Raw genomic sequence first — 25,435 nt, 5'->3', positions numbered from 1 at the left:
CCGTGTGGTAGACCAACCCTCCCCTGACCCGCTTATGTGTTTAATTGTGATTGTTTCTCCCCATTTCCCACTGTATTCTAGTTTCCCTCCACTCCCCCCTCCGTGCACCCGCCTTCTCCCTCCTCCCATCCTGCCCACCACCTCCCATTGGCCCGTAGACCACGTATTTCCACCTGCACAGGGCTGAGACCCCCTTTGCTGGCCCAGTTTCCAGCGTGCTCGCAGCACACACAGTGATTGCAGTGCATTTTCGATGTCCTTGGAGCCTCTCAGCACTTCCTGGCACCAGTGGCCGTGTGGTAGGCCAACCCTCCCCTGACCCGCTGATGTGTTTAATTGTGATTGTTTCTCCCCATTTCCCACTGCATCCTCGTTTCCCTCCACTCCCCCCTCCCTGCCCCCCGTTCTCCGTCCTCCCATCCCGTCCAGCACCTCCCATTGGCCCGTAGGCCATGTATTTCCACCTGCACAGGGCTGAGACCCCCAATGCTGGCCCAGTTTCCGGCGTGCTCGCAGCACACACAGTGATTGCAGTGCATTTTCGATATCCTTGGAGCCTCTCAGCGCTTCCTGGCACCAGTGGCCGTGTGATAGGCCAACCCTCCCCTGACCCGCTGATGTGTTAAATTGTGATTGTTTCTCCTCATTTCCCACTGCATCCTCGTTTAAGTCCACTCCCCCCTCCCTGCCCCCCGTTCTCCGTCCTCCCATCCCGTCCAGCACCTCCCATTGGCCCGTAGGCCATGTATTTCCACCTGCACAGGGCTGAGACCCCCATTGCTGGCCCAGTTTCCGGTGTGCTCGCAGCACACACAGTGATTGCAGTGCATTTTCGACTTCGTTGGAGCCTCTAGGCGCTTCCTGGCACCAGTGGCCGTGTGGTAGGCCAAACTTCCCTGACCCGCCTATGTGTTTAATTGTGATTGTTTCTCCCCATTTCCCACTGCATCCTCGTTTCCCTGCACTCCCCCCTCCCTGCCCACGTTCTTCGTCCTCCCATCTCGTCCAGCACCCCCCATTGGCCCGTAGGCCATGTATTTCCACCTGCACAGGGCTGAGACCCCCATTGCTGGCCCAGTTTCCGGCGTGCTCGCAGCACACACAGTGATTGCAGTGCATTTTCAGATATCCTTGGAGCCTCTCAGCGCTTCCTGGCACCAGTGGCCCTGTGGTAGGCCAACCCTCCCCTGACCCGCTGATGTGTTTCATTGTGATTGTTTCTCCCCATTTCCCACTGCATCCTCGTTTAAGTCCACTCCCCCCTCCCTGCCCCCGTTCTCCGTCCTCCCATCCCGTCCAGCACCCCCCATTGGCCCGTAGGCCATGTATTTCCACCTGCACAGGGCTGAGACCCCCATTGCTGGCCCAGTTTCCGGCGTGCTCATAGTACACAAAGTGATTGCAGTGCATTTTCGACCTCTTTGGAGCCTCCCGGCGCTTCCTGGCACCAGTGCCTGTGTGATAGCGCAAACCTCCCCTGACCGGCTTCTGTGTTTAATTTTGATTGTTTCTCCCCATTTCTCACTGTATCCTCGTTTCCCTCCACTCCCCGCTCCCTGCCCCCCCTGCCCCCTCCCATCCCGCCCAGCACCTCCCATTGGCCAGTAGGACACGTATTTCCACCTGCACATGGCTGAGACCCCCATTGCTGGCCCAGTTTTTGGTGTGCTCGCAGCACACACAGTGATTGCAGTGCATTTTCGACCTCCTTGGAGCCTCTCGGCGCTTCCTGGCACCAATGGCCGTGTGATAGCGCAAACCTCCCCTGACCGGCTTCTGTGTTTAATATTGATTGTTTCTCCCCATTTCTCACTGTATCCTCGTTTCCCTCCACTCCCCGCTCCCTGCTCCCCCTGCCCCCTCCCATCCTGCCCAGCACCTACCATTGGCCCGTAGGCCACGTATTTCCACCTGCACAGGGCTGAGACCCCCATTGCTGGACCAGTTTCCAGCGTGCTCGCATCACACACAGTGATTGCAGTGCATTTTCGACCTTGTTGGAGCCTCTCAGCGCTTCCTGGCACCAGTGGCCGTGTGGTAGACCAACCCTCCCCTGACCCGCTTATGTGTTTAATTGTGATTGTTTCTCCCCATTTCCCACTGTATCCTCGTTTCCCTCCACTCCCAAGCTCCCTGCCCCCCTCCCTCCTGGCATTCCGCCCAGCACCTCCCGTTGGCCCGTAGGCCATGTATTTCCATCTACACAGGGCGGAGACCCCCATTGCTGGCCCAGTTTCCGGCGTGCTCACAGCACACACAGTGATTGCAGTGCATTTTCGACCTCCTTGGAGCCTCTCAGCGCTTCCTGGCACCAATGGCTGTGTGATAGCGCAAACCTCCCCTGACCGGCTTCTGTGTTTAATTTTGATTGTTTCTCCCCATTTATCACTGTATCCTCGTTTCCCTCCACTCCCCAGCTCCTTGCCCCCCCTTCTCCCTCCTCCCATCCCGCCCAGCACCTTTCATTGGCCTGTAGGCCATGTATTTCCACCAGCACAGGGCTGAGACCCCCATTGCTGGCCCAGTTTCCATTGTGCTCGCAGTACACACAGTGATTGCAGTGCATTTTCGACCTCCTTGGAGCCTCTCGGTGCTTCCTGGCACCAGTGGCCGCGTGGTAGGCCAACCCTCCCCTGACCCGCTTATGTGTTTAATTGTGATTGTTTCTCCCCATTTCCCACTGTATCCTCGTTTCCCTCCACTCCCCAGCTCCCTGCCCCCCTCCCTCCTGGCATTCCGCCCAGCACCTCCCGTTGGCCCGTAGGCCATGTATTTCCATCTACACAGGGCGGAGACCCCCATTGCTGGCCCAGTTTCCGGCGTGCTCACAGCACACACAGTGATTGCAGTGCATTTTCGACCTCCTTGGAGCCTCTCAGCGCTTCCTGGCACCAATGGCTGTGTGATAGCGCAAACCTCCCCTGACCGGCTTCTGTGTTTAATTTTGATTGTTTCTCCCCATTTATCAATGTATCCTCGTTTCCCTCCACTCCCCAGCTCCTTGCCCCCCCTTCTCCCTCCTCCCATCCCGCCCAGCACCTTTCATTGGCCTGTAGGCCATGTATTTCCACCAGCACAGGGCTGAGACCCCCATTGCTGGCCCAGTTTCCATTGTGCTCGCAGTACACACAGTGATTGCAGTGCATTTTCGACCTCCTTGGAGCCTCTCGGTGCTTCCTGGCACCAGTGGCCGCGTGGTAGGCCAACCCTCCCCTGACCCGCTTATGTGTTTAATTGTGATTGTTTCTCCCCATTTCCCACTGTATCCTCATTTCCCTCCCCTCCCCCCTACCTGCCCCCCCTTCTCCCTCCTCGCATCCCACCCCCAGCACCTCCCATTGGCCCATAGGCCATCTATTTTCACCTGCACAGGGCTGAGACCCCCATTGCTGGCCCAGTTTCCAGCGTGCTCGCAGCACACACAGTGATTGTAGTGCATTTTTGACCTCGTTGGAGCCTCTCGGCGCTTCCTGGCACCAGTGGCCGTGTGGTAAGCCAACCCTCCCCTGACCCGCTACTGTGTTTAATTTTGTTTCTCCCCATTTCCCACTACACGGATGAAGTTCATGGAACTCTTGGAGTGGGCGCCATCTCAAGCACCTACAGTTAACCACCATATTCACATCTCCACGCTTACTCTCTTCTTTACACCACCACTCAAATAGAACACAGCGATACTATGACACCATTTGGTATCGCTGTTCTCATACCAACATCTGCTTCAAACTCCCCATTACTCTAAATAAACACTGCTGGTTACACCCCCCCCCCCCAGCCAGGCGTACTCCTCAGGCACAACGCAGCCACAATCGGTCTGGATAAATCCTGCCAGAACGAACACATACTATTGACCTCTCAACCACCACACCTACCGCTAAGAAGCAGCTATTTCACGAATGCCACACCAGCTGCACACATATCCGGTGCTCACACGCACCTTTGACTCTCTCTACTCTCTCTACTGACTTGAACTTCGGTTCCCAAGGGCGTTCAACCTACCAGCGCCTTCAGACCATACCAATGGTACATAAGGCGCTATATAAATGCAAAGTAACATAACATAACTATCTTAGCTACACATCCCTTCCCTTACAAGCTTAAACTGCCTCTTCAAACACCAACCATCACATGTCCCAATGTTCTACTCTGTGGAGAATCAATACCTTTGATTGGATGACAATCTCCCTAGAGCTATTTAACAACCCACCCTGAAATCTTGTGCAGGTCTTGGAACAGATGGGATAATACAAGTTTGATGATACCTGCAAGACAATCCCATGCCAAAAACCTGGGTTACGATAGTTTGGGGCAGATTCACAAAAAATACTGCAAATGAAAGGAGCACAGAGAATGCACTCATTACATTTGAGCTATTTCTAGAAATGCACTGGTCCCCTTATTCTAAACAGTGACCTGTGCATTTCAGTAGGGGCTGGGCAGAAGGTCAAAGCTGTGCTGTACAACCGTGCTGAATACACTTAATGTATGACAGGCTCCCAGCAACCACATGGTAGCTGGAAGCACTTTTCACCAAGATGGGCCGTTGAGGGGCCTGTCTCTGTGAAATGCCAAAAAAAACGCATTTTCATCCCTTTTCGGGGGATGTAAATGCTAGTGTGAAAGCTGTGGTTTTGCCCACGGTTGTCACACTTCAAAAGTAAAATCATGGCAGGGTCAGGATCTTGTCACATGTGCCAACATGTTTTGATGATGTGGCCCTTTCTTTTTATTTAAGAAGAGCAAACTAATTGAAATGAAAGCGATTCGCAATTGACAAAGGGGGAAATCAGAAATGATTATATATAAATTGGAGTTGTCATGAAACACAATCGGCCATCATCGTGCCACCTGCCTATGTTTGGTCTTGCTAATGAAAATAAACAATTTAATACACGAATAACATTGATCATTCAAACAGACATCCATTCATAGATCATCAAGGAATGGCTATTCTATACATGGAACCCATATATTTTTAAATCACTTTAAAAACAAGCATAAGTATCAAATCTTAGAGTGCTGGACAACTGAACACTTATGTTCTTGAATGGACAGCAATGTCACACTGTTCTCCTACTCACACCAACCTGTGTCCAACCTATGAAGGCACGGGTGCTCGGGCACGGGTGCTCAGATACGGGTGTTCAGGCACGGTTCATTAGCAAGATGCCACCCAGTGATGAAATGAGAAACAGCATCACAGAAGGTTATGTGTGGCCAGGTTTGCTGATAGGTTGGGGCCAAAAAATCATGCAAAGTAGTGAAGGATTGGTAAAACAGCAAGATTTTAAGAATTTGGGGACGTGTACTGAATGTGCTTTCTAAAACCTCTCAATGTCCTGCTTAGGCTGCAACTGCCTTTCAAGCTTCTTACTGCCCATCACAAACTCTAGGCCCCTTCTAAAACCTTGCATTGACACTTTTTGGATTTTTCAAAGTACCAAGCACCCTTCACAGGCACTGTGAAATTCTTAGGAGGTGCTTCCAGCATCAGCCACGGCACACGGCAGCCAGGTTCTGGGAGTCACAGGTGGCCTCCATCCGCCTTCCAGTGCAGCAACTCATTGCGTCATCATCCTGCACCCGATGTCCAGACCCTCCCTTTCATCAATCTTACTCTTCTTAGACCTCTCATTTGTAGCCCTCATTGAAAGTGAGCTTCCTGCCCACCTCTTTCTACTTCCATTGTCTATGCAAGATTTAGCTCTGCCGCATTGTCACAGTATAATCTTCTCTCTAGATCCTGCTCCTGTACATGGGGAAGGACAGGCGCTATACACCTGCTGGAATAGCTTATACCTCGCATCTGGAGCCTTCATTGAAAGTGAGCTTCCTGCCCGCCTCTTTCTACTTCCATTGTCTATGCAAGATTTAACTCTGCCGCATTGTCACAGTATAATCTTCTCTCTAGCTCCTGCTCCTCTACATGGGGAAGGACAGGCTCTGCAAACCTGTTGGAAGAGCTTGGATGTTCACAGCTCTTAATCCTGTTCGGTGGAGTCACACCATAGAAATATTACTTTTGTGAGGGAAAAGTAGTTAAAATGCTGGTTTGCAGGTAACTCGGTGTGTTCTTATGCAGTGAAGGGTGTTACATCGCTCTGTACTCATAAGAAGCAACTAACAAACCCTCCATTTTGTTGCCGGGAAGGTAATATAAGTCTAAATATGTATTGCATGTTCTGTCAAATGAGAATTGTATGTACAATATCACATAGAAAGGTATAACACGATTAAAGAATCTTCCTAATAATCTTGCTTTTTGGACAATTGCTCCTTTATTTAACCTAGACGTAGTGTTAAATTGAGTTCACAGAACCAAGATACATTAAGACACTGTAACGAGTTACACAAAAGGCGGATTTCATTGTGTAGTTGTCTCGCGAGGGCCTGAAACGCTGTTTTGATAGTTGCAATTACCTTTCATGCTCAGAATCTGGAATCGCTTTCATTTTCAATTGGAATACAGATAATTACTTTGCTTAATTGTAGTCGATCTCAGAATACTCTGCTTTGAATATATCTCAGCGCAGCACGCCGCAAAGATCATAGAGTTTCACACCATGAGAAATTCGATATGCACCTTCTGTGCCCATTGATGCCAGACAGGGCAGGGTGGCCTACTGTAACCCGTTTGATAGCCTTCTGATAATTGGCACGTTTACCTCTCTGCAATGTTCTTATTTGCAAACCCAGGCATTTGCATTTCAGGTTTTCCACTTGGGTAGAACTAGCAAGAGTTTGCTTGCAGAGATGAAGTCCTGGGAAGTTGCCTGCAGAGATGATGTCCTGGGAAGCTGCAGCGTCCATTTTAGGGCTCTGCATTCACTGATCCTTTCAGCAAGCAGGAGCATGAAAGTGCTAACTTCAATAGATAAGGTACCTTGATATATCCGCAGCCTATCCCTGAGAAAGAGATGGCCCCAACAAATCAACCATGAACTTTGACCTTGATGCTTTCCCTTGATCTTACTCCAGGATGAGTCTTCGGACTGCTACTTCCCTGCTTGCTGGGCAGGTTCAATGAGGGTGTTGTGCCCAGTGCTTTAAGTCTGAAAACAAATTGAGCGAGGGGGGAGGGGAGTGCCTTTAAAAGACATGTTGCAGAGATGTTCTCAAGTAGCCTAACAGATGAGGTTGCGTTTACATAGCTGGAATGAAGGGGAGTACACATTATTATTATATAAGTTGTCGAGAAACACATATCCAGGCCAGTGGCACTCTCTGCAGGGACATGTGCTTCCCGATTTTCGTTTGCTAAATTATGGGGAACTAGCTCACGATTATACCTTTTGTTAAATGAGACACTTGACTAGGGATGCAGGCACACTAAGTTTTCCCATTGGTAATACTGATGACCACATAAACAAATCACACACTAATAAGCCACACACAGTTTCTACAATTCTGCCCCAAGGAACTGTATAACCTCTGCAGACTGGAGCAGAAACATGCAGAGAGAAACATCACAATGCACATTCATTGGAGACATGCAAAACACAGGAAGGACAACCTAAGAAAATGCAGCTTTCACCATCTGTCAGTGCAGCGCGTTTGTATTTGCAGTTATCAGCATCTGCCCGCGTATCATCCCCGACCCCACACAAGGATTTTCCCTTTCGCCTCCAGTGAAATTCGCTGCACCCTAGAGAACATGGCAGAAAATATGCATATTTTATACGTAACCTTGGAAGTGTCAATGATAAACATTAGCAGTGCTTCAAAACACTTCTACAGACCAGTGCTCCTTCTCAATGAATTTCTCTTTTCGCTCTTCGTCTCACTGGCACTCTCTCCCCCTCTTTCGCAACTGCCTCTGGGACAACAGGCAGCTCCCATCCAGCTCACCTTTAGTTCCTTGTAGGAGTACTGTCTCACCACCAAATAAACCAGCAAGGTAACAGGCACCAAATGCAGTTTTTACATTCCTACAGCCATGCAATAATGGGCAGGGAATCCAGCATAGTGTCCCTGTCCCAAAACAGGGCTCCTGAGCACAGAACCTTGGTATTTTATACAGTGTTGCACAATAAACTGTATACAGGAAGAGAGTTTAATACATTTAGGGCATAGTTTATGGAACTTTTAGTGTGGTGCAAAGTGGCTTTTTTGTGGGAATTAGGCCCATTTACAGCAGTACGAAGAGTACTTTTACAGTGCAAAGTCACTTTGCTCTGCACTGTGAATTAGGCCTGGTGCAAAGAGTACTTTTCCAGTGCAAGGTCCCCTTGCACTGTGCTAAAGATTCTTGGAATTATGCCCTTAGTCTGTTACTTCAACAATGGACTTCCTAACAGAACCTCCTAGGAGCTTTGCTTTACATGACCATCCACGCTTGAGGCAGTGCTGCCCGGCCCTCCAAATGACACAGACCCAATTTTCTCTGGTGTGCATACCATCATACCCAGCAGTACCAAACCTGCCAACTCGGCAGTCATGTGATCATTGTTCCGGCTATCAGGTGGCTAAACTCACCTTCATGATGGGGCAGGAAGGAAGGCTTAACTGCACCTCAGTCAGTAGGTTAAGTTATCCTCACACGCATTCTGAGCACTCGTGCCCTTGCCAACTAATCAGTGTTTAGTCCGCAACACCTCCCCCTAGCATGGCTGTGGTTTCTAAGTCATTGCCGGTGGGAAGGCTGCCGTTCTGCACTCCTCCATCCAAGGCTCATGTGCGTCCATGGACCTAAAGTAAAATTCCACAAGCCTCCACTCAGCTTTGCCTCTGAATTTACCTTTGTAATCTGTGTGCTTCGACTTGCATGGCGTGTCACTTTTTAATATACTATAGAGTAAGTATGTCAAAGCTTAGGAAGGTAAAAGACAGTTTCAGCCACAATGTAATTATGTATTTTTTTATTTTGATTTATTTATTCTGAAGTAAGAACAATGCTCTTTTGATTAAAAAAAAAAGAGCACACAATTATATAGTTTGTGACTTTCCATGTATAAACAACTCTGCAGTAGTCACTCAGCCCTCAGCGAATTGACTGCCAGAGCATCACATCTATAAATTCAAACTAGGTCAATTAATGTTTTCTTTTCCTGTGGCAATTTAATGTGTTTGGTAACACAAAAAGGTCAACCCTGCACGGGCGGTTTGGTCGACAAGTTCCACTATGAAATTAATCTCACCTCAATTTTAGGTTTTCTTTAATCAGTAATCCCCAAGCTGGGGGGTATTAATGAGTCAGATAATGCCCCGGGGCCCATAGTTACAGGCCCAAGCATAGTGAGGACCTTAATGAAGGCCCCGGGGCATTACCTGACCCGGCAATGCCCCCCAGCAAGGGGATTATTGCTATTAGTACCGCGGGCCATTGGACCGGGGTACTAAAAGCTTCTTTCTTCTTAGCAAAACGCTAATTTCGCAAGAAGAAAAAATAAAAAAACAAATGGCTGCCGGCGAAGGGAAAAAAAACTCCATTTTCCCTTTCCATGGCGACCATTGAAAATGATACAAAAAAAATAAATAGACAAAATGGCCACCATGGAGAGGCAATAGTCCCTTCTCCCTTTCCGTGACGGTCAACAACAAAAAAAGTCAGCCACGTAAAGGAAATAAGGGACTACGTGTAGTCCCTTCTTCGTCTCCATGATGGGCTGTCGCAGATTGAGAGTGGACAGGCGGGGAACTGAAGTGTTCCCAATGCATTTGCTACTGAAATGGACAGAAAAGAAAGTAAGTGGTGATGGAGGGCAGGGAGGGGGAATTCTGTGGATGGGGTGAGGGGAGAGGAGGATCACTTACATGGTTCCCTGGCGGGGAAGATGGCGGCTTACAGCCATGAGGAGGTTCGGAGCGGAGGGATTACCATTGGCTGAGAGGATGCCACCCCCTGCCGGGTACTAATCATAATTAAAAAATGTAATGTCAAAATTGGATGATTTTTATGACTGATTAATTCCTCGGGACACTAAATCTTTGGTAGGATTTTAGAAAATCTATGAATGTGCCAGTTCACTGCCAGGAGGACGAAGGCATTGTTAAAAGAGCACAGAGATTTCACATCCAAAGTTCTGTAACATAGGTTGTCAACAATCAAGTAAGTAGCGGATTGACTTTTTTCATGTAAATAATATTCTGCCAGATCTAGACCTAAATTTCAAATCATGAAAATTTAGCAAAATGTTTTTTTCTTTGAAAGCAAGATAATGCAATCTGGGTAAATCATTATTTAATTGATCCATACAATGGTGAGCATAAAATACTTTTGCACAGTGTGAACTGTTTATAGAATTCAGGCACTTATGCTTTTAATAGGACTAATAATATCCCTCTTTTAGATAGCGTTTCATACTGCACTCCCCTGTTTCTAAGAGCTGTAACAATACGTTTTATTGTTACCCAAATTATTTGGTACTAAATGTCTCAACCTCAGACAAATGAAGTGGCAACAGAGCCCTACTGCTTTTGATCCAGCGCCCTGAGGGTGATCACAGAGGTCTGATGTGAACGCTCAACTCTCTGAGCTATCTCACTGTGCATCACATGCAAAAATCAAAATAACTCCTGTGGGGAGATGCATTCTTTGTTAGATTGAACAAGTTTGCAAAGAGTGTGCAGGTGAAGGCATGTCCTGTAGCCACAGGAACCATGCATTGCATCCTGTTCTCATCCTTTCCCCTTCTTTATCTTCCTGGTGCCAGATGATATAAACTGCACCAGTGTGTCGATCAGTTCTTCTCTAGTGATTCACAATTTTACACACTAGTGCAAAGAAAACATTGTGCATCAGTTGGTCGGGTTAATTGCTTATATAGGTACAAAACTGCCCAGCACCAAAACATGTTAAATGATCAGAACACAGGCGTGCATTGTTGTATAGAACTAAGCCATGCCAACCGGCCCAGGTTGTCATTTTACTTGTGCTAAGGTGAACATACTCACACTGCCACAACCACATTGGGGTGGTGGGATATTTTTCTGACGCATGCCTGAGGGATGTTTTCATGTCAATGTTTATTTATTTATTTTTACATTTATAAAGCACACCAAGCCCTCGGGCAGCTATGGGCTGGTTACAGGCCGAAGAACAACAGACAATAATGACGGGTGGGTATTTAGATGAACAAGTGTGTCTTTAGGTTTTTTCTGAATACCTGGTATGAGGATTCCTATCAGCCGTGCAGTGGCAGATTGTTCTGGAGATTGGCCACGGCCACCGGGAAGCAGGAGCACGCCGCTCGTTCCATCTAAACTTGTGGGTTGGGGGTCGGTGGCTGGAGGACGATCTAAGTGGGCTGGCTGTTGAGTATGTCTTGATCCTCGGGCAAGGTCGGAGGGGGCCCTATTGGTTAGGTAGCAGTGGGCAATGTTGAGGATTTTGAATTTGATTCTTTCCCTGATGGGACGCCAATGGACAGTCCTTCGGGCTTCAGAGATATTAATTAGATGAATAAGTCTCATGGGGTTTCACGATATCAACCTCTTGCGCCCTGCAACCAAGTCTCACCCTCTGATGTAACACGTGCCGTGTCTGTGAATAAGAAATCGGAGGAACTAATTTTCCCACCTCCATTATCTGCATGAAAAATAATTACTTTGGAGAGCCGACGCGTAGAGACGTTATGGGAATTTTGAGGTGGGATTAAAACCCGTGATCGGTTGCGGTCGAAGACGTTACTAAAGAAAGAAAAAGAGAGATATATGTTATGTTTGACTTTGGAACAATACATGCCCTGATTTGGAAAAGGCACATGACGTGCCGAAACACATGTCATCAAAAGGCTCTCCTTTGGGAGTTAAGGAATAAGATTTAAAGGATTATATAAAAGCAATTTTGTACCACACTTGTGGCGCAGTTATTGTTCATATTCATTAGATTGCTCTTTGTTGATCTAATTTGAGAGCAACACAAACACAGGAATTGTGTATCCTATAGAAGGATGTAATGAGTGTATAGTTAAATCAATGCAAGCCACCCACGGTGGAGACACTGTAGCAATAATCCTTCTGCGTGGCTTTTTCTTTGAGTGTGGATTGCTGAAGCGCTCTCTGGCAGGCACTTCTCGGGTTCACTTGGAAATATGAGAGTTACACCTCTAGAAAGGAAGCAGTGGCATCCCTTCGCACTTCTCTTAACACTGGCACATCACGTGGACTATAAAAGAAATCTGAAATCATATTACGTTCCTCCTGCACCTGACATCGTGTAAGTGGATGCGCGGCCTCCTGCGCAAGCCCCACCCGTGCAGTGTATTTTATCGACAGCCTCAAAGTGCTTCACTGTGTTTGATTTCAGTGTTTTGCTCCATGCAAGAGGAGCATGCGCGCTGCTGCATAATATGCATATTGCAGCACTTGCAGTGGGGAACACTAAAGGGGTTCCAATCTGAATATCGCACTTACATCAAAAACCTTGTCATTGGAGCCCAAAAGGATTGGGAAGCGCCCCAGAAGAAGGAGGCATATTACTGCAACTTGCCATCTTTGTTAAACTGACCAAAATTCACTGCTACTAATAATAATACCAAGAGTAATCCCTGACTCGCTGCAGGCCTATACCATGGGGGAAGGCGAGAGGCTCAGACCAATTAGAATTTCCTAATTTGCCTACTGCCCTGATTGGTGGATTACTATTCCAAGGCTCATCATAAATACATGGACGTGATACCACTAAAATAGTTGAAATCCATAACAAGCACTGGCAATGCAAACAGTTTGTTTTTTAGGTAGACACGGGATAGGCATTTGCTTATCTAATACCAATACACAAGCTGACACCTGTTGGCTTTGTCAATGCTTGTTCTTAACAGTACTTGAGGGAAGGACATGCATACTGCTCTTAAATCAAGTGGTTGAAGGCATACCTGATTAGGACAGTTTTATCACACTAGTAGCACGTTTCTAGCTCCAATTAAACCATTAACTCTCATAGGACTGCTTTGATAAAATACGGGTAGGCACTTAGAGTGCAAAGTTTGATGGCTTAGGCTTGATAGTGACCTGAAAGAGATCCCGGGAGGGTGTGTTTTGGGCAAGGAGGGGCCCGAATTTGGTGAGAATGTCCATATGGATTAGCAGGCCATGGGCAGTCAATAGCCGAAGATAAAGACGGCCTGTTACGCAACATCGATTGCACAATTACGGAAGTGGGCCAACCCACCTAGACATGATGGGGAAGTCGTTTACCAAATTGCTCAATTCAAGAATGTGGGTGCTGAAAAAGGCTCTCATAAGGTCCTGGGTTTGCAAGTCTTCTAGTTCCCATCAGACTTTATTAATAGCCATTGGAAAAAAATAGATAATCATATCCATTTATTAATGAAACACCTTCCTATTTTAATCAGCAATATACAACCAGGCTCGGGCTGGCCTATAGAGCATTCGGCCCGAAACAAAAATGCAAAATGCTTGTGTGGCTCAGGTTTTTGGGTCAAAGTGGGCCACTGTGGGCCAGATTGATGAGTTACTTCACTATGGACAAACCATCCAACAGAGACCAACCAGCAGCAACTTACAACCAAACGAACCTAAATCAGAACCGCTGCACAAACTCAATAACTACCCAGAAATATCAGCAGAGGCATTCGCAATGCTGATAAAACACAGCAAGAAAGCGGGCTCACCGATGGATCCCTGCCCCCCGGACATCTACAAATCAATCCTCGGACAAGGAACACCAGCAGAATACTTCAGAAACCTTCTAAATCTATCACTGGCAACAGGAACTGTATCAAGGATCTTCAAATCGGCTTACATCAAACCACTTCTGAAAAACACAAGCGGGGACGTAGATGACCTCTCCAACTACAGACCAATCTCCAACATCCCCTACCCGGCCAAACTCCTCGAAACCTACGTATACAAACTAACCAAAGAATACGTTGAAGAACACCACCTGCTAGACCAAGCTCAAGTCGGCTTCAGACCCACAAGAGGTACAGAAACAGCTCTACTATCCATCTGGGATGACCTAAAAACAAACGCAGACTCCAACACAACATCTGCCCTTATCCTGCTCGACCTCTCCGCAGCCTTCGACACAGTTAGCCATGACACCCTAACCAAAAGACTAGAAGACATAGGCATAACAGACACAGCGCTACGCTGGACTATATAATTCCTAGCAGACAGAACTGAAACCGTCTGGATCAAACCCTTCAAATCCACCCCACGAGTCAACGACTGTGGAGTACCACAAGGATCCTCACTATCACCACTGTACTTCAACATCTACCAAACCCCAGTAATCAGAATCTTCAAGAAACACAACATCAAATGCTACAACTACGCAGACGACACTCAAATCATCTACAAGATCGAAGACACCCAAGCCGATCATTCAAACTTAACCGACTGTCTAAAAGAAGTCTTCAACTGGATGAATGCCAACAACCTGAAAATCAACCCAGGAAAAACCGAAATCATGATCATATCCAAAGACCAAGAGAAGGAAACCGCCATCCCGTGGCCAACGGAAATGGGATCTGCACCATCACCATCTAAGGTAGTAAAAAATCTGGGAGTCCTGACGGACAACACCCTAACCTTAGAACCGCAAATAAACACAACAGTCAAGAAATGCTTCTTCCTCCTCCACACGGCAAGAAAAATACTACCTTTCCTCTCCTTCACACACAAAACACTCACCATCGTCGGCCTCATCATGTCAAGTATCGACTATGCAAACAGCCTCTACCTCGGTATACCGGAATACCTACTGAAGAAGTTACAACGGATCCAAAACACAGCAGCCAGACTACTCCTCAAACTATCCAGAAGAGACCACATCACCCCGGCCCTAAAAACACTACACTGGCTCCCAGTAAAACAGCGTATCATCTTCAAAACAATGTGCATAACGCACAGGGCAATCAGCGGACAAGGAGCAGAATTCCTACAAAAAAAATAACAATCTACAAGCCAACGAGACCGCTCAGATCAACCAACGAAATCCGATTGGAACAAAAACCTTACATCAAGAAGAAACTCTGAGGCACCGCTTTCTACCACTTAACCGCGAAAACCTGGAACAACATCCCAAAAGTAATAAGGAACACCAAAGATCACCTTAAATTCAGAAAATTACTAAAAACCTACCTCTTCAACACCAGAGACTAAAACCGAAACAACAATAAGACAAACGACTCAAAAAACGGACATTGACAAACCCATAGGACGACAGAAGTACTCCGAGCACCAGTAGGGCTGACGCTGGACACAGGGCTCCACCCGCGAGACCCAGGGAGACGGAGGCAACAACTCCAGCCAACCCTTACCATCCCCCACCGCCCGTACAGCCACAACTAGGTACCGCAGGGCTGTGGAACGGACGAGATACCACCAATCACCCCACAATCGGAAGTATGGACACTAGCAGCTGCGCTAATCATGTGGGGGGGGGGGTGAGGAGCATGCAAGGTTATTAAGGGAGCGGGCGGAGGGGACAGCTAAATCCTCAAACGGCCTCGAATGCAAAAACGGGCACATACCTCCTGAGGCACAGGGCGTACAAGGGCGTACAAGCATCCCGTCGTGTAAGATTACACGAGCCCAACTGGCTCAATCCAGGATAGAGATACCAACTAACCAATACCACTAACAATTTCCTTCTCTGCATACACCTCTCAAACTCCAAATCAAACACAACCACAAACCTCTAGCGCAGCAAACCGCAAGAAGTTCACTACACTGCAACAACAAAACAAAACACACACAGACTCGCACATCAGCACACAACGACTACCGGCCGCATACACCCCAGGCCCAGCCGACGGAACCACCGGGCTGAAGTTGCCAACAGCACATCACTGCAATCTTGCACTTTTCCAGCCTCCACCCACTAACCCACTTCTCCCTCCCTCTTTCAGAACTGCCAGAGCGCTAGGGGACCACTCCGGTGGTGATAGTGCGCGGTACAAATGACCTTTAACATTAACATTAACATGTGGCTAATCGTTTTAAACAGTGTTGCTGAATCCATATTCTTTGAAATGTGCAATTTGCATCACATTTTATCAAAAACCTCCCATTTGGGTACTATTTACACAGTGTTACAAAAGGAATGAATTCCCATTTGCAACGTAGGCCACTTTTTCGTGGGTGCCCGAGACAATGTTATGCCCCAGTCCTGCCCTATATATGATATGATAGTTTATTTATATGGCGCCTGTACAAACTGTGTTTCAAAGCGCTTAAGTAAACAAGTAAATGAATACACCACTCCCTTTCGACTGGACGAATAGCTTGAATGATGGATCACAGCCCAGAAAACCTGTTCGATCCCAAGGGTTACCTTAAGAGCCATGAGCAGCGCTTGGGGCGCATCCACCATGTAAAGAATACCCCTGTAAGTACCTTTATGACATTTAGGCAAGTATGGCGCTCGAGCATATAGGCTCTGTCTGACCCACCTAATCCACCCATTGGCCCAGGCTCTGCGTTTATGATTGCACAGCTGGAGTGCAGGATCTTCGCTGGACTCTTATAGCGCTTAGACATCAGACTATCTAAGAGCTTAGACTACAAAGGGGCAGTGTCTGGATCTGCTTCGGTTGATTTGATTGGCTCAGGTTTAGGCCCAAACATCCTAAAGGTAGAGGGTGAAAGACAATCAGTTTTACTCGGAATAAAATCCCTAAATACATACAAACGCTCACAACAATAAAAATACCCAAAACGAGATCAAACAGAAATAACTACCATATAATCTCTTACTTGGGCACGTTTATTACTGATTTGTTGTTTGTCTAATGTTATTTATATTATTATTATTCTAATAAAAACTATTAAACAAAACAAAAATAAATAATTACCATATGAAATCTTTAAAACTATTAAGGAAGAAGCTCACATGCAGACGTGTATGATTGTCATGCTTCTAATTACCACCAAATATTAGCAAAACAACTTAGGACTATCCTTTCATGTCTTTCCTACCTATTTTCAAGAGATTGCCAAACAGAATTGGCAACTGAAAAGTTCACTTCTGGGGCAACAGTTACTGGGAGCTGAAATCGATGCCCCCTGTAACTAAATGGGCCTCCTTACAACCTGTCAGGTTTGGACCACGGTGATTCCGTGACGGCGGTAACAAAGTTTCCGTATCCGCAAGGTTGCAGAAAGACCGTCCGATTACGTGCTGTCTGTCGCGCGCACCACACGGATGCGGAAACGTTGTTACCGCCATCACGGAAAAAGCCACGGAAACGGACATAGCGCTGCCACAAGTAGCGCAAAAACCGTGTCCGCCTCCGTCGCCACGGACACGGAACCAGAAATACCATGATCGCCAAAACAGGAAACAGAGAGGCGGCCATCATATAAAGCACAATCCATTGCCATCCAGAGTCAGCACAAGCAGAATCCACACTGTGAGAAGGCAAAAGGGACCTCCAGCATGTCTGCCAGGATTCCAGCTCAGGGGCAGCGCAAACAGCACTTTAGTGAGGCAGAGCTAACTGTTCTGGTGGAGCATATAGTGGAGCATGCAGAGATGCTGTTCAGTGCCGATCAACGGCGTGCCACACAGCAGCGGAGGAAGGAAGTGTGGGCGGAAGCAGCACGCAAGTGCACTGCTGTGGGCATGACTGTGAGGAGCGTCAAGGACTGCCACAAGCGGTGGGATGACTTCAGGCTGAGGGTTCGGAACCTGATCTCCACACACCGCCAACACAGCAGTGGGACAGGTGGAGGACCCCCTTCCCCACTGAGGCTGCAAGCATGGGAGGAGCGTTGCAGCAGTGTCCTCCACCTTGAGGGCATCCATGGGATCGGGGAGGCTGAGGCAGGAGTGAGCCCACCTGCAGATGCTGATAACTGGTGAAACATGAATGCCACATGAGAATATGTTGATTGCATGACTGGGCCAAAGGACCCATTAACAAAAGCAGTGCATGACTGGGCCAAAGGACCCATTAACAACCCCCCCACCCCCAAGCAGTGTATGACTGGGCCAAAGGACCCATTAACAACCCCCTCCCCCCCCAAGCAGTGCATGACTGGGCCAAAGGACCCATCATGATCCGTATGGCAACCAATATCACAACAATGCATACCCCCAAAAATCAGATGCATGTAACTAACACTATTGAATGATCAACCTGTCTGATGCATGTGATGCACCCATCAGCCACCACCACAACACTAATTGCATGTCCTCTGTGTCCCCACAGCCGTGTCAAGTGACAGTGATACTGCACAACAGGCCAGGCAATCTGCACCGGCACGTGTCCAAGCCACCGCCCCTGCACAAGAAGATGCTGCCAGCAGTTCGGCATCTGTGCCCCCAGTACCAACTGCAACAAATGTGCCGGCCACCACCACCAACATCCCCAGCGTCTCCACGCTGCCTGAGTTAACACAGGTGCCACGGGAACCCATTGTGCCCACCCAAACAAACACAGAAGGCAGCTGCACTGCAGAGGAGGTGGCCTGTAGTGACAACAGGGCCCCGGCAGAGCACTCTGATACTGGGCCACAGGGGGAGATGCCCACATTTGATGACCTGGGATCCTTCCATCAGCTGGAGTTTAGTCCCACATCACTCCAAAGTCCCATGAGGTCACCCACCCCATCTATGGCAGAGCTTAATTCCCGCATGCAGCGGATGGAGGAGCAGCAGGCTACCCTCACCCAGCTGGTAGAGAGGCAGCTCGAGGAATCTAGGCTGCAGAGGGAGTGCTACAGCACGTCAGTGCGTCACCTATCAAGGTCCATTGGACGCTTTGCCAGCACTATTGTCACCCTGGCACACCATGTGCGGGAGGGTAATGACAACACCTCCAGGCTCATAGAGTCCATGTTGATTGGGCAACAGGCAAATATTGCACGTATGTCATCTCTACCTGATTCTGTGCCATCCAATACCACCACCTCATCCAGCTCCACTACTGCCAGTCCAAGGACGCGCTCGAGTCGGCTAAAGGGGCTCTCGGGCAAGGATGCAGAGGCACAGAAGCGCACCCGGAAGTGATGGCATGTGTGTGGGGCACTACAGGACAAACGTGGACTTGAAGGGTGTGAGGGGTGGGTACGTTTGGGTGGTGGGGGAGGTTGTTTTGGGTGTTTGAACATTGGGGCCTGGGTGGGGGTGGGTACGTTTGGGTGGTGGGGGAGTTCGTTTTGGGTGTTTGAACATTGGGGCCTGGGTGTGGGTGGGTACGTTTGGGTGATGGGTGGGCACAGGTGTTCAGCTTCCCTAACCATTGCACCTCCTTCCCTGTTGTTAATTCATCAATATATCATCAATTGAAATCAAAACATACATGTGTGGACATCTATCATTTCATTTGCAGTACAACAAATCATTTATTGCCATCACCATGTCCATGCATTGCTGTGAATGTGCTGTGTCTCAAATGTAAATGCGAATCAGTTCATCCCGTGCTCTTTGGCCATCAAGTGGACCCCCAGGGGGAGGTGGTGCCATCCCATCCCCATCTCCATCTCCATCCCCATCTTCTTCATCTGCGTCTGGGGGCATTGGGATGTTCCTGCGCAGGCAGAGATTGTGCATCATGGCACATACGAGCGTGATTTGACCCGTCTTCACTGGGCTGTACAGCAGTGATACGCCAGATCTGCTCAAACAGCGGAACCGGGCCTTCAGCAGTCCGAATGTCCTCTCAATCATTCCACGTGTGTGGACATGTGCCCTATTGTACGCCTCTTGTTGCCTGTTCCTTGGTCTCCGTACAGGTGTCATCATCCATGGCGTGAGTGCATATCCAGCATCACCTACATGGGATGTAGATGGGGGGACATGTTAGTGTAGTGTTTGTTGTATCATGTCTTAATCTGATGCTGTGCTATTTTGTATCATTGTTCATTCATGCATGTGTGCCATGCAGTGGTTGGAAGTGTTTATCGGCCATCACAGTGGATGTATCCAAATGGATATTGACCTAAACATTTACGTGCATGTGTACTCTGCCCTGCGGATGACATTTGATTGTGATTATGGCATAGTGCAGTGATGTGCACACATGGCAGAGTCACTCCACTGTAATGAAGTAGTTAATGCAGGACGTCTCATTTACAGGCATCATGTGCATTGGGAGGGCAGTGTTCCATTTGTGGGTGGGTGTTTGCAGTGGCACAAGGCGTATGGGACAGTGACAGTATCGGCTGTGTGTGTCATGTGGCAGGGTGTGTGCGGGCACACTGTGTTGACCTGTCATGTCTTCCTTTGTGATGTTTGGGATCCGCTGTCTATTTGGTTGATGGCAGGGGGGGTGATGCATGTGCGGTCACAGCGGCACACTCACATTGCTCATTGGCCTGCAGACACACACACCACTTCAACAGGGTCGGAGCATTGTCAGCTGTACTCACCTAATAGCCATGTGTTTTGTCCAGCATAGCGTTCCATGTACCGTGGAAACGTGGAATTCCGCAGTACCATTGAGTCATGGGTTGAGCCTGGGAAACGTGCGCAGCAGTGTGTTATCAGTAGCGTGGCATCACATACCATCTGTACATTCACCGAGTGATACTGTTTCCTATTGCGGAACACCATCTCAATTGCACGTGGTACTGTCAGCTCAATGTGGGTGCAGTCAACTGCACCTATGCAATTTGGCATGCCTGCTATGGCATGGAAGGCCAACTTGGTGGCAATGACCTCAGGGAGGGTACGGGGAAGGGCTATGTGTTCCGACACATGGCGCAACAGGGCATCCAGTACCTGTACCAGGATTTTTGAAAAAACAGGTTGCGATATGCCGTGCAGCTCACCGACCGTTTGTTGATAGGTGCCAGTGCCAAGGAAATGCAGCACAGACACAACCTTCAGGAGGGGGGGGGGTGGCGGTGGGGGTGTCTATGTGGCTGCTGATGTTGTCCTCAATCATGGCAGTGATGTACAGGATTGTTGGACGGCCCAGCCGGTATAGTGTGTGGATCTGTCCTGGGGTAAGGTTCCAGAGTGAGGCCCTGATGTGTGGTATTGCAGGCTGCCTGCGGGGTTGTGCCGGCTGGACAATGGGGTTTGCCATAGGTGCAGAAATGGCTGGTTGGCGCCTGCACCTCCTCCGCCTCCGCCTCCTCCTCTGCACCATTACTGCCATCATGTGCAGTGCTGCCTGTTGGTTGAATAGGCCCAGTCCAAGTGCTACTAGAGCTGCTGCCTGCATGGTTTTGTGTTGTGTTGGGCTGGTGGTTGTGGCCCTTTTGTAGGCTCCCAGTGTGCTGCTGGGTCCAGCTGGGCGGATTTGGTGCACCTGTGCCCTGATTCAGTTCAGCAGGCACTGTTTAACGTCATGTTCGTGTTGGCGGCGGTACCGCCACCGTGATCACGGTTTTAATGCCATTTTTCTGGCGGTGTTTCCGTGTCCGCGCTAGTTGTGATGCTCGCAGTGTTTAGTATTGCCGGTAACGGAGGGGTTTCCGTGCAGGTGGACTTTACGGGACCCTTAACTCCGCGGTGGCGGTTGGGGGAGGTGCTATTTCCGGGACCGCGGGTCATGATTGGGCGGAGGTGGAAACGGTGCCGGTATGGTTATACCGGCAGCGTTAATTCCGGACCGGAGCACTTGTAATGAGGCCCAATGACTCACACCTGCCGTAGCTAACATCCCTGGGACACTTCACTTGAAGAGGAGGCATGCTGGACACCATCATAAAGAGTGTACTAATGCCTCTTGGCGCAGGCATCTCTGAGGGCACAGGCACTCATGGCCCTACACCCCAGACCATTTCTTGCATTACATTAAGGTGGGGCACGGTCATTAATGACACTGCACAAATCAGTGCCCCTAATCTGCAGTCATGCACTCTTTCAGTGCATCGCTTCATCACTCTTCTACTTGATGACGCACACACTCCAACATGCATTCACGTACCTATGCACGCACGTAGTCAAGCACGCCCTCCCTCACTCAGTTGTACACCTTGAGTGACTTACAGAATAATACATATTGCTTCTTCCAGCCTCATCATTAGGTCACTGAGCGCCCATCAATTTGAAGTCATTATGATTGGTGAGTACCCCCACACTCACATGAAATAAGCACCTGCCAATGTCTATGATACCCATACAATGGCTACACCCACAGCAGAGCTATCCTCTTAAATCACATTTGTTGTTATGTTAAGATTATTTATATAGTGCACGGTCGCGCAGAAGCATCGCAGCGCTGAAAGAGGGAGAGGGCAAAACCCTTAGAAGGTGCTTATCAGTCATACATCACTAAGTTAAAAAAGATATGTTTTAAGAGCCTTTCTAAAAGCCAGATGATTAGATGTTTTTTTCAATGTGGCGGGGAGCTTGTTCCATAGCTGCGCTGCCGCAATAGAGAAGGCACGCCCCCCAATCCGGGAGTGGCGGAATGGAGGCACACACATTAGGCCAGCCGATTCGGATCTCAGGGAGCACTTCGGAGAATAGCGCAAGAATTTAGCACGAAGATACTGCGCACCCTGATCGTGGAGAGCACGATGCACGATGCAGAGCACCTTAAACTCGATACGATGGACAACCGGCAGCCAGTGCAAATGGTGTCATACATATACTACGCCTTACATTGTCAGGTTTTACATAGCAGAAATATCGAGCTAAATCAAGCATCCCACACCACCAATGGTCAGCCTTTAGACAACAGAGCTAGCCCCCTAAATTGCATATACTCCCCTCTAAATGGCCAGGCTTTAGACAGCAGATCTATCACCTTAAATCACACATATTACTGTTTACATTGCCAGGCTTTCCATAGCAGAGATATCCAGCGACATCAAGCATCCCACACCACCAATGGTCAGCCTTTAGACAGCAGAGCTAGCCCCCTAAATTGAATATACTGCAACATTCATGGTCAGACCTTACACAGCAAAGTCATCCCCTAAATGTCACATACTGCAGAACCTTAAGGTTCTGCATGTGCAAAGAGGCTGGAAAATCACAGTGCAACCAAAAGGATCCGACATGCCCAAAAGACATGTCTTTTCTGAGCTTTTATACGTACATTAAAAGCTAAGAAGATGCAATTTTCTGACACTCACTCAAGAAATCATATCAAATTATGTGAAGATGTCAATATTAGGACAGGAATCTGTCAAGCCTATCATAGCCTAGAAAGGCAGCAACTCTCCCTCTTCTCCCTTTTGTAGTGCAAATTGCTGTTAATGGGTGAGGCGGTTCCATCCTGGTGCCAGGGGACTTCCTGTGGAGACAGCTCACACCTTGTATGTAGGGTAATCTCTGCAACTCATCATTATCCCTGAAGGACTGCCCTTAAAATGTAATGATTACTGCACACCTACCTTTGCCCTCATTTCATTACTTGGGTGATGCACAAAGCTTTCCATGGAGCTCATGAAGAAATCATAACCCATCATTCGGGAGGATAGCTCAGCGGCAACGCGCTCGCCTAGGAAGCAAGATGACACGGAGCAACACAGGTTTGATTTCCGGGTGCGCGCTTAGAAACCTCTGGGTATTAAGCGCCTTATAAATATCATATCATATCATATATCACGAGGCCGTACAGCAAATTCTTATGTGATTGGACTATTGATCCTGTTCCCCACCCGAACAATTTCTGTCAGTGTCAGCAGGCTTCCCATCGCTTTCCTGCAGCTGCACAATACTCTTAAGGTCAAGGGATAGTGCACCCAGCACACTCCTCCTTTGGTCTTCCTTGCCCCTATTTTCAGTATAACGTACCACCTGCATAGATTCTGCATCATTCGGAAGCTGAACATATGGAGCTGCTTCTGCACCCAGTGAGAGGTGGCTGGTGGTGATTTTTCCTTGTCGCCTGTGCCTGCTTAAACTGCATGAGAAGAGTTTAAGTGCTCGTGGGGAACACTGGGATATACCTCTGGGAGAAACAACCATGTGTTATGGCCCCTGCTCCCATCACCTGGTATGATACTCTGTAATTTTCTCCCCTTATGGGCAAATGTCCCAGCTGGCCACTGAGCACAGCACCTGAGCAAGTTGGAGTGAGGTTGGAAGCAGCGCTCTGCTAAGGAAGTGTTTACCTCCCATAACCCTTAGCATGTGGTTTATGGTAATGAGTGGAGTCTACAGAATCCTCCCTTCCCACATCTGCAAATGTACAGGTCTGTGTTGCACATACATACCATAACACAGCAAGGGGGAATAGTGCATCTATTTGAGTGAGAGAGACAGAGCGCGTGTGAGAGAGAGAGAGAAAGAACCAGATCGCTGCCACAGGTGTAGCCGCAAGCACATCAACACTAGTCGAGCTGTGAACCAACCATACTCTCCCACATAAGCGACTAACCAGCGCCAAAGCACTGTAGTCTATCAGCTCGTGGGCTCCCCTTCAGATAACACTCTCTTAAGTGTTTCCGCCACACAAATATGAAGCCGGTCGGCATTCAGCAACCGGGTACTTACAATCTGCACCCATCAACACCGCAGGGTTCTCATCTGCCTCTCAGGTTACCCCACTAATGCCCCACCCACAGGCCCAAGGGCAGTAAAGCCAGCTTAACTGACAGAGGAGCATTTAATAACCTCACGTTACTTTACATTACATGCATTGTGGAAAGATCCCCGCTCCCCACTGAAGTACGGTGCACGTGCAGCTCAATTCCAGGACACGGCTGCCCTCCAATACCAAACAGATCCTTGTAGCGGTGAGATGTGCGCATTCCTTGCCGCCGTCCATCATTTAGTGGCACACCCATTAATGATAAAGCCTTCTGGGCCCTAGATTAACCGAAAATGCCAAGTGAAATTAGATTTGCAATGCTATAACTTTTAATTACTTCTATAAATTCAAGCCTAGCAAGGGATTGGATGGTTCTCTAAATCATGTGTGCGCTTTATTACCATGGAGTCACAGTAACACCCTTTTCTTTCTCCTAGGCATAACAAACCAAGCATTGGCAATGCCAACAGTCAGTGGTATTAACTGCCCATTCACGGTACCAGGTGCAAAATGATGCGAGTACCTGGGCATCTAATACCATTGCTAGGGCAAATGCCTAATACTTATACACAAGCCAAAACTGTCGGCTTTGCCAATGCGTTTTTTTTAACAGGACTTGAAGGCAGACCTGGTAAGACATTTTTATTAAACAAGTAATAGGTTTACAACTCCATTTAAGCCATTAACCCAGAAGATGGCTTTGAAAAAACAAAACTGGCAGGCACTTTGAGGGCAAAGCTTGATGGTAAGGCTTGATTAAAGCAAACTCACAGTTTCCACGATGAGGTGTTTTGGGTGGCAATGGTCATAGGGATTAGCATGGCCATGGGCAGCCAATGAGTGAGTACATATACCAAACAACACCTACAGGCTCTGTGTCCCTCCTCATATGCCATTCCTCCCTACCTGTACTCTAGGCGACACCTAATTGCTTTAAATAAAAAATGGTGTCTCCTTTTAAACCCATCAAGAAATCATTAGACATTTGACCAGCAACACTCCTTACTCTACACCGAGCCCAGGTGAGGTGACTTTTTTTATTCCCAGGTCATATGTCAAGTCCAGTTCTTGAACATGAATACCCT

Source organism: Ambystoma mexicanum, chromosome 9, assembly GCF_040938575.1.
Source record: "Ambystoma mexicanum isolate Mex_15411 chromosome 9, UKY_AmexF1_1, whole genome shotgun sequence".
Lineage (NCBI taxonomy): Eukaryota > Metazoa > Chordata > Amphibia > Caudata > Ambystomatidae > Ambystoma > Ambystoma mexicanum.
This window is presented reverse-complemented; position numbering follows the sequence as displayed.